We start from the raw sequence: 9,326 nt of genomic DNA on the forward strand, positions 1-9,326 counted from the left end.
TAGATTTTGATATATATGCTGCTTTGTAAGATAAGACTGATGATTTCTCCAGCATTATCATATCGAAAAAATAACAAAACGGTTTTGTCCATCTGAAACTTTAACGATGATTCTCTCCCAGATATTGTCAGGCCTGCTGAGAATTTCTAGCAATTCCTATTTTATTTTCAGATTTCCATCATTCACGGTTCTTTGTTTAATGTTAACCTTAGTAGTGTTTGCATCAATATCTCTGCCAACTACAGAGAATATTTCCTGATTCTAAAAATCCATCAGAAATGCTTGTCAGCATGATGAATGAACAGAACCGAACTCCTTTTTCATGAGCGGGTATCAAGCCCGGGTGGCAGCGGTGAGAGTGTCGCATCTTGACCACGAGACTACCAAGGAGACCAACACGTGCCGTGATATCTTTGTTCCTTGACACTGTGTTTGCCATTTACTTTGTGACCATTTTCGCTGCAGACCAGATCCTCAATTTCTTCCAGTTATTACAGTGTGAAGAAATGCTATGTGGACCATCGTTCGGTGTGGCTCACAGCCATTTATCTATTCCATTGCACGTTTCCAGTATTTATTTGAGAGCTTCGTGTGCTCTGGTGTTTCCAGGGCAAATAGGAAAGTATTCCTCTTGCAATCGTAAATGACTTAATAATGGGCCTGAGTTGACTTGGTCCCATTGCGTTATAATCCCCTTAAGTAACACGTTCTCATTTTAACTCACGCAGACGCTTGCCCGAGAGGGGTAGATGCCTTACGATTATATCCACTTCATGTCCTTCACGTCAAGTCTTTGGACCCCCACACAAGATTCTTTGACAAAAGGCAACTTTAGGTGTAACAGAAGCCATTTCCCCAGGCAATGACAAGCGTTGTGGTTAGGTGAGATATTAAATGGGCGGTGAGCTGGGATAGAGCCTCCAACCTTCTCATGTGCACAAGAAATTTCAAAATCTCACTGACCCAAGGAACCTGGCAAGACAGCACTCAGCGAACATGTGTCAGGAAATTTCCGTCAGGAAATTTGTCAAATTCAAATATGGGAAAGCAGAACGCTCCACTCCAGGTAGGAGTCAAACTGACAATCTTCGTAGCCAACGTTATACACGTGACCCATCACGACATTGTGATACCGCAAACACTTGCGTCATAGCTTGTTGTTTTGTAACGGGGAGATAGGCAGAAACAGGAATTACAAGGTGAACAACCAACAAATGAAATGGCTGCCATGAATAACGACCCCAGATCTAACAAACGGTCCCTGTTAACTTTGTTTTCTCCATAGGTTCTGTCAGACCGCTGAGTTTCTTTGCATTTGTTCAGATTTATGTAAATCAGAATGAAGCTTGAGACAATTCAGCGTAGATGCTGCTTCTGAAATTTAATAATTAGTGATGTGTAACGACACGGCAGTGAACCCTTCTGTTAATTAAACTGAACACCCAGATTACCTCATCTCTCCTCTTAATATGCTAAAATATGAGTGATATAAAACTCCAAAATTCCACGATTTAACGAAAAGGATATGTATTCATTTTAACAACTATTCACAAATCAACCCTCGCTTTCTCTTAACTGCTAAATATCTGCCTCTAACTCAATAAAATTGTCCAGTTCCAATGGAACACTTATTGAAATTATAGCAACTTAATCTGAAATCGATGCAGGGGCTGTGGTTGTCAGTATGTTCCTTTTTCTGGCTGAAGATCTCCATGCATCAACTTCGTCCTTTTACTGCAAATATGTTTCAAATTATAAAGGTACCTTGGATCGAGAGTGTTTCGTTGACAGTTCCAATCTTGATATCAGTTACTCTGTCTGACTTTGAAGCTACCTGCCTTTTTTATGCCTCAGCACTGGATCGTCTAATTCCTGGATGTTGGCAAAAGCCATAAATACAAGTTGGATTGGGTTTGCATTTCCTGGGGCATAGGAAAGAACGAATTGTTAAAAGGTAACAAACTCAGGTATCTATTTCACAGTCAAATCTGCAACATCTTCAATTTTCCCGAACACTATGAGACTGCTGGTTAGTCATGTGGCAGATATTTGTAAGCTCTCAGTTCAGAACAACATTCACTCTCCCTTAGCGGTACACTTTCCGCCTTCAACTTCATAACAAGTGTCTTCACGATAAATTAGTAGAATTCATGAATTCGAACTCCCTGATCGGGAATGGAACACTGACTGTGGATCTGAGTGCACCAAATCCTCACCAGTAAGCTATCAGGGAAAAAGACGGCTCTCTTCTGCCTTCTCTCACTGATTCCGTTTTTAACTTTTCAGTTGCGATCATTTTGCCTCCAGATCAATTTCTCCCTGTCGGTGTGTTTATCCGGCATGGAAAATGAGCCTTTGTGACATCGTGTCGATGAAGAATATCATGCAGTCCCAGTTTCCAGCGCTTGTGTGTTCTGACCTTTCAAATGCTCATGGCAATGAGGTTACCCCTTAATCGCCAATTGCAGAGGAGGGAAGTTCCAGACTATCAAACTCCGTTCTCATCCCGTGGGGAAACTGCAGGTTTTGGGTCGGTGCATTTTGGAAATTGAAATTTGCACAAGAGCAGCGAGTACAACTATTTCAGCTCACTGTCCTTTCCATATCCCAACTGACCTCAAAACATTCTCATTATCTGGAGAAGTAGGTTGTGCTCCACCTAAAGCTGCCTTTTGACGGAGGACCTTGCCGACGTGAAGCACATGGAACTCTCAGGAGATATACCGAAATATTTCCCTCTGAGTCTGGTACACTTCTGGTTCACATCTCGAGTTTCCTGATTATCAATAAAAAATGCCTGGACCTGAGAGAAATGGGCGTTGGTTCAGATGGGTTTTCAGTCTGTCAAAATGAACACAGCTGGAAGTCCTTTGAAATTTGTGATCTGACGAAATGCGACCCGCAGTCCCAATGGAATCATAACTCATCACTTCAACATAGAAGATAGAACAATAGTCTATCTGTAGTTGTGGCTGAGTGGTGAAGGCGATGGACTTGAAATCCATTGGGGCATTCCCATGCAGGTTCGAATCTTGTCAACTACAGAAGAGGGTGAAATTGGCGTGGGTGGCACAGTGGTTAGCACTGCTGCCTCACGGCGCCAGAGACCCGGGTTCAATTCCCGCCTCAGGCAGCTGACTGTGTGGAGTCATGCACACTCTCCCCATGTCTGGGTGGGTTTCCTCTGGGTGCTCCGGTTTCCTCCCACAGTCCAGAAATGTGCAGGTTAGGTGAATAGACCCCAAAAGCCCTCTGCTCCTCCACCTTACTAAAAACCCTACCGTTAACCCTGTATTCCGCATTCATATCTGTCCTTCCAAAATAGACAACCTCACACTTGACAGGGTTGAACTCCATCTGCCACTCCTCAGCCCAGCTCTGCATCATATCTAAATTCCTTTGCAGCCGACAACAGCCCTCCTCACTATCCACAACTCCACCAATCTTCGTATCGTCTGCAAATTTACTGATCCATCCTTCGACTCCCTCTTCCAAGTCATTCATCAACATTACAAACAGTAGAGGACACAGAACTGATCCCTGCGCAACTCCACTTGTAACTGGGCTCCAGGCTGAATACTTGCCATCTCCCACCACTCTCTGATATCGACCGGTTAGCCAGTTCTCTATCCAACTGGCCAAATTACCCACTATTCCATGCCTCCTGACTTTCTGCATAAGCCTACCATGGGGAACCTTATCAAATGCCTTACGAAAATCCATGTACACTACATCCACTGCTCTACCCTCATCCACATGCTTGGTCACCTCCTCAAAGAATTCAATAAGTCTTGTAAGGCAAGACCTACCCCTCACAATTCCGTGCTGGCTGTCCCTAATCAAGCAGTGTCTTTCCAGATACTCATAAATCATATCCCTCAGTACCATTTCCATTACTTTGCCTACAACCGAAGTTAGACTAACTGATCTGTAATTCCCGGGGTTATCCCTGTTCCCTTTTTTGAACAGGGGCACAACATTCGCCACTCTCCAGTCCCCTGGTACCACCCCCGTTGACAGTGAAGACGAAAAGATTATTGCCAACGGCTCTGCAATTTCCTCTCTTGCTTCCCACATAATCCTAGTTTCCAGGTACGGTGGCACAGTGGTTAGCACTGCTGCCTCGCAGCGCCAGAGATCCGGGTTCAATTCCCGACTCAGGCGACTGACTGTGTGGAGTTTGCACGTTCTCCCCGTGTCTGCGTGGGTTTCCTCCGGAGGCTCCGGTTTCCTCCCACAGTCCAAAGATGTGCAAGTCAGGTGAATTGGCCATGCTAAATTGCCCGTAGTGTTAGGTAAAGGGGTAAATGTAGGGGTATGGGTGGGTTACGCTTCGGCGGGTCGGTGTGGACTTGTTGGGCCGAAGGGCCTGTTTCCACACTGTAAGTAATCTAATCTAAAGGTACTTTCTCTCTACAACTGACACATCCATCAGCAGCAGTCGATGTCAAGCAATGTCAAGCTCTCATAATTATTTATGTATTTAACTGATACTTTATAGCATTGTTTGCAAACTGAATATTTCCACATAAGAACACAAATGAAGGCACAGAAGGAAGATCTATAACGAATTTCTCCTTGTTGTGTTAAAGAATATCACAAAAGATACATATTTGCTGTGAAAGTTCAAATAGGGCAGGAACAATAGTTCGATTTTTCATTCTTCCTCATTTCTAGGAGGTGTGTTTTGGTTATTATGACAGAAGTTATCGTTCATTCCTAATTAGCCAGAAGTCAACTCGGATAAATGCTGCGGATTTTCAGTCAATAATGACATTGTGCAACATGATCATATAAAATACTCGAACACCTGATGGGGAGCCAAATACTACTGTAAACGGATACCTATGAACGTGCATTAATTGGGAATATCGCAATGATGAGAAGAAACAAAAAATAGTGATGGGGGCACGTATCAGCATTTAACATAAGCGATTCTAAGATATGGATTCATGCAGGCATGGTCTGTGGCAATTGTGGCATGTGCAACATTAAATTTTCTTGGACGTTCTTTGAGGTGATTCATCTTTCTGATGGGAAAGAGAGTTGGGCACACATGGGTGAATTAACACGCTGGTTCAATAAAATATTCTGAATTCACGTGTTGTCAGTTATTTGCCCCTTTGGACTTGCTTACTCTAAATAAATGAGGGATGATTTGTTTGCGTCTTAGAGATAACGTGTGAAGCTTCGGGAGTACTTCCAATTTCTCTCTAAGACTTTTCCCACAACTGAAGTGAGACTCGCCGGCCTCTCGTTACTCGGGTTATCCCTACTCCACTTCTTGAACAAGGGGACCACATTTGATATCCTCCAGCCTTCTGGCACTATTCCTGTAGAAAACGAGGACATAAAAATCAAGGCAAATGGCTCTGCAATCTCCTCCCTTGCTTGCCAGAGAATCCTAGGATAAATACCATCAGGCCCAGGGGACTTATCTATTTTCACCCTGTCCAGAATTTCCAACACCTCTTCCATACATACCTCAAAGCCGTCCATTCTAATTAAGTGTGACTCAGTATTCACATCGGCAACAATGTCCTGTTCCTGAGTGAATACTGGCGAAAAGTATTCATTCAGTGTCTTCCCAATCTCTTCAGCCTCCACACGCAACTTCCCACTACTATCCTTGACTGGACCTATTCCTACCCTAGTCATTCTTTTATTCCTGACACACCTATAGATGTGGAAGCTTTGGAGAGGGTGCAGAGGAGATTTACCAGGATATTGCCTGGAATGGAGAATAGGTCGTAGGAGGATAGGTTGAAAGTGCGAGGCCTTTTCTCATTGGAACGGAGAAGGATGAGGGGTGACTTGAGAGAGGTTTATAAGATGATCATGGGAATAGATAGAGTAGACAGTCAGACCTTTCCCCTGGCCAGAACAGAGTGTTACAAGGGGACATAAATTTAAGGTGAAGGGTTGAAGGTATGGGGGATATTAGGGGTAGGTTCTTTACCCAGAGAGTGGCGTGAGCATGGAATGCGCTGCCTGTAGGAGTGGCATAGTCAGAGTCATTAATGACCTTTAAGCAGCAATTGGATAGTTACCTGGATAGGTGCTTAAGCTAGGACAAGTGTTCGGCACAACATCGTGCGCCGAAGGGCCTGTTCTGTGCTGTATTGTTCTATGTTCTATGTTCTAAAGTTCCCACATTTTTCTATAATGCCACCAAAATCATGCCCTCTCCGACCTCGGTAATATTCTCCTGTAACATCTTCCGTCAACCAGAAGATACTGAAGTATGATCTGGCACCATCAGGTTCAAGAGCAGCGTCTTCCCTGCCGTTATTAGAATGATGGATGGACTCCCTAACTTCAAATTCAGCTCAACTTGATAATATTGATACTGCTTCATGCATCCCTTGTGCAATGAAAACATTGTGGCTCACTTTATCGAAGCAGCCTATTATGTGTATTCTCTTGATCATTATGATCCATCAAATGCTGCTCGCAAACAAAGCTTTTCACTGTACTTAGGTTCACCTGCATACGATAAATCAAATTAAATCAGTCAGGCCCAAGTCGACACCCTATCTCTGTAACACTTACGAGCACAAACACACAGCCGATCTCTGTTACCTCCGAGAGCATCTACATCCTTCCGTATTTCAGTAACTTATTCCAGCATTTACATCTCTCCCTATCTCTGGAAACCACATAAGCCCTGACATTTTTCCTTATCTGAGTAATGATCTCCAGCAGCTACACTCCTCCATATATACGGAACCGACTCCATAATCTACGTCATTCTCTATCTCAGTGATATATTCTCACCCCACAAAGCTTCGTTTTTTCACCATCTGCTCAAGTCCATTCACACCTTCAGTTACATCCTCTGTCACGTCCTCCAACCCAAGAGCCTCCCTCATTGTATAATTCCATGCAGCAGCAATGTCCATCTATGGAACTTTCGCCAACACCGGCAAACGTCGAAATCTCTGAAAACTCCTCCAGCGGTGACACATCTCCCTATCGCTGTCATCTCCTTCAGATACTCCTGCCCTCTCTAACTCTGCAAACCCCTCTCATCCTTGCCACACCGGTCATCGCTAGAACCTCCTGCAGTCCCTATACCCTTCAATATTTCTGTTATCTCCTCCAATCCCCGTAAATCTACCTCTCACTGCTTCATCGTCCAACCTGTGCAACGTTCCTTTTCGTTGTAACGATAGGATAAACGGTGAGTCAATTGTAATGCTGTACAGTGAGTCGGTGTGGAATCGTTCATACAAATGGCCTGCTTTCACAGTGTACAATTCTCTTGTTCGGAAATCGGCTTTTACTTAGTCTGAAAGGACTTTGCAATGTGTTTATTCAAAAAAATAGAATTCGGAAATCAAGTTTCTTGGAACACATTTAATCCTCCCTTTGTATGGTTGGGAAACCGAATGGGAAGTGAAAGAGTTAAAAAAAAAAAACCGAAACTCGCTCAATCTCTCACCATTTATGTGATGGGAGCAGATATTGTAGATTTTGGAGAACTTAAATGTGTAGAAATTCTGATATGCGTAGGATATATAAACAGGAAACAACGGAAAAATTACAGGGACTCTGACTGAAACATTCAATTCCTCCTCAGCCACGTTGGGGTGCGGGGGGGATGGGGGGGTATGTGGAGGGTGCCAGAGGACTGGAGAACAGCTGGTGTGATTCCATTTTTCAAGAAGAGAGGTGAAGATCGAACAGGAATAACAGGATACTGAGTTTCACATCAGTGTTCAGGACACGATTGGAGAAAAAAAAACAAAGGATAGAATTAATCTCCATTTAGTGTGGAATGTTTTCAGCATGGATAGTTCGGACGGTTTTGTCAGAGGGGGTCCTGACTCATAAATCTGGTGAAGTTTTTCGATGAGGAGGCCAGATCTGTAGATAAGGGTAGGGCAGTTGAAGTAGTTCATAGGAATTGAGCAAAGCCATTGACAAGTTCGCACATGGGGGACTGAGAATGTGTGTGCGTGTATGTTTTACAGAGTGGGTGTGGCTGGGGAATGGGGAGACGCAGTTGATGAGATTGAGAATGAGAAATAGGATTTTCGATGATACTAGCATTGTCTGGGTCAATGTCAGGGTGGTATATATTCTTAGGTGACAAATAGAAATAGATAGATTGGTCAGATGGGCAGATGAGTGGTTGATGAAATGTAATCCTTCTGAAATGGTAGATAATGCACTTTAAAAAAAAACGCAGTCACCAGAAAAGGTTGTACTCAATGAATAGTCCGACAGTAGGAAGATCAGAAGATCCAAAAGGACTTGAGGTGCTGTTGACAGATCCCTGCAGGTGGAATAACAAGATACTTGGGTAGTTCAGAATGCGTATCGGACACTCATGATTTGGAGATGCCGGTGTTGGACTGGTATGTACAAAGTTAAAAATCACACAACACCAGGTTATAGTCCAACAGATTTAATTGGAAGCACACTAGCTTTCGGAGCGACGCTCCTTCGCCTGATGAAGGATCGTCGGTCCGAAAGCTAGCCTGCTTCCAATTAAACCTGTTGGACTTTCACCTGGTGTTGTGTGATTTTTAACTTTATAGGACACTCGCCTTTTTCAGTCGATGCATAGATTATAAGGAGAAAGTGAGGACTGCAGATGCCGGAGATCAGAGTCAAACAGTGTAGCGCTGGGAAAGCACAGCAGATCAGACGGTATCCGAGGACCTGGAAAGTCGACTTTTCGGGCATAATACCTTCATCTGAAATGTGGGAGGATTATAAAAGGAGAGGGCATGTTGAAGCTGTACAGAACTTTGTTTAATCCACAGTTGGAGTACTGTGTGTGGTTCTGGACACTGGACCATAGGACGGGTGTGATTGCACTGGAGGAAGTGCAAAGGAGATTCACCAGAATGGTGCTCAGTTTGCAAAAATTTAGCTGTGCAGAGGGAGGGTGGATAAGTTCGGAGTGACTTATCTAGAACAGGTGTATAAGTTATAAGGGGGATGGACAGTGTGAATCCAAAGCAGCTGTTTCTCTCAGTTCAAGTGTCAGGAACAGGGTTGCATAATTTTAAGCTAAAGGCAGGAGGTTTAGAGTGTACATGAGGGAAATTCGTTCCGTCCAGAGGATGGTATTTACCTGAAATGAACTGTCTGGGAGGGTGTTTGAGATGGGAAAACATACACACTTTTAAAATTACTTGGATGAGCGTTTGAAATGCCATAACATGCAAGTCTATAGGCCAAGTGGTGGAAAGTGGGATTAATGTAGATTTACATTCATTTTGGTGGAATGAACAGGACGAGTCGAAGGGTCACTTATATTATGTATCATTCTGTCATTCTGGATTATGACGTCAATGGTCGAGATCCTTTTC

The 9,326-nt window shown here is 43.6% G+C and overlaps 1 non-coding gene across 1 annotated transcript; it reads left to right on the forward strand.

The window, feature by feature from the left end:
* Positions 1-2,962: 2,962 nt before the first annotated feature.
* trnas-uga (transfer RNA serine (anticodon UGA)) lies at positions 2,963-3,044 on the forward strand. The gene has a single exon. It is a non-coding gene; the product is annotated as a tRNA-Ser (tRNA).
* Positions 3,045-9,326: the final 6,282 nt, after the last annotated feature.

This window comes from Chiloscyllium plagiosum, unplaced genomic scaffold, assembly GCF_037043375.1.
Source record: "Chiloscyllium plagiosum isolate Xiang-an unplaced genomic scaffold, Cpla_swu_hap1 HiC_scaffold_14, whole genome shotgun sequence".
In the NCBI taxonomy this organism is placed as follows: domain Eukaryota; kingdom Metazoa; phylum Chordata; class Chondrichthyes; order Orectolobiformes; family Hemiscylliidae; genus Chiloscyllium; species Chiloscyllium plagiosum.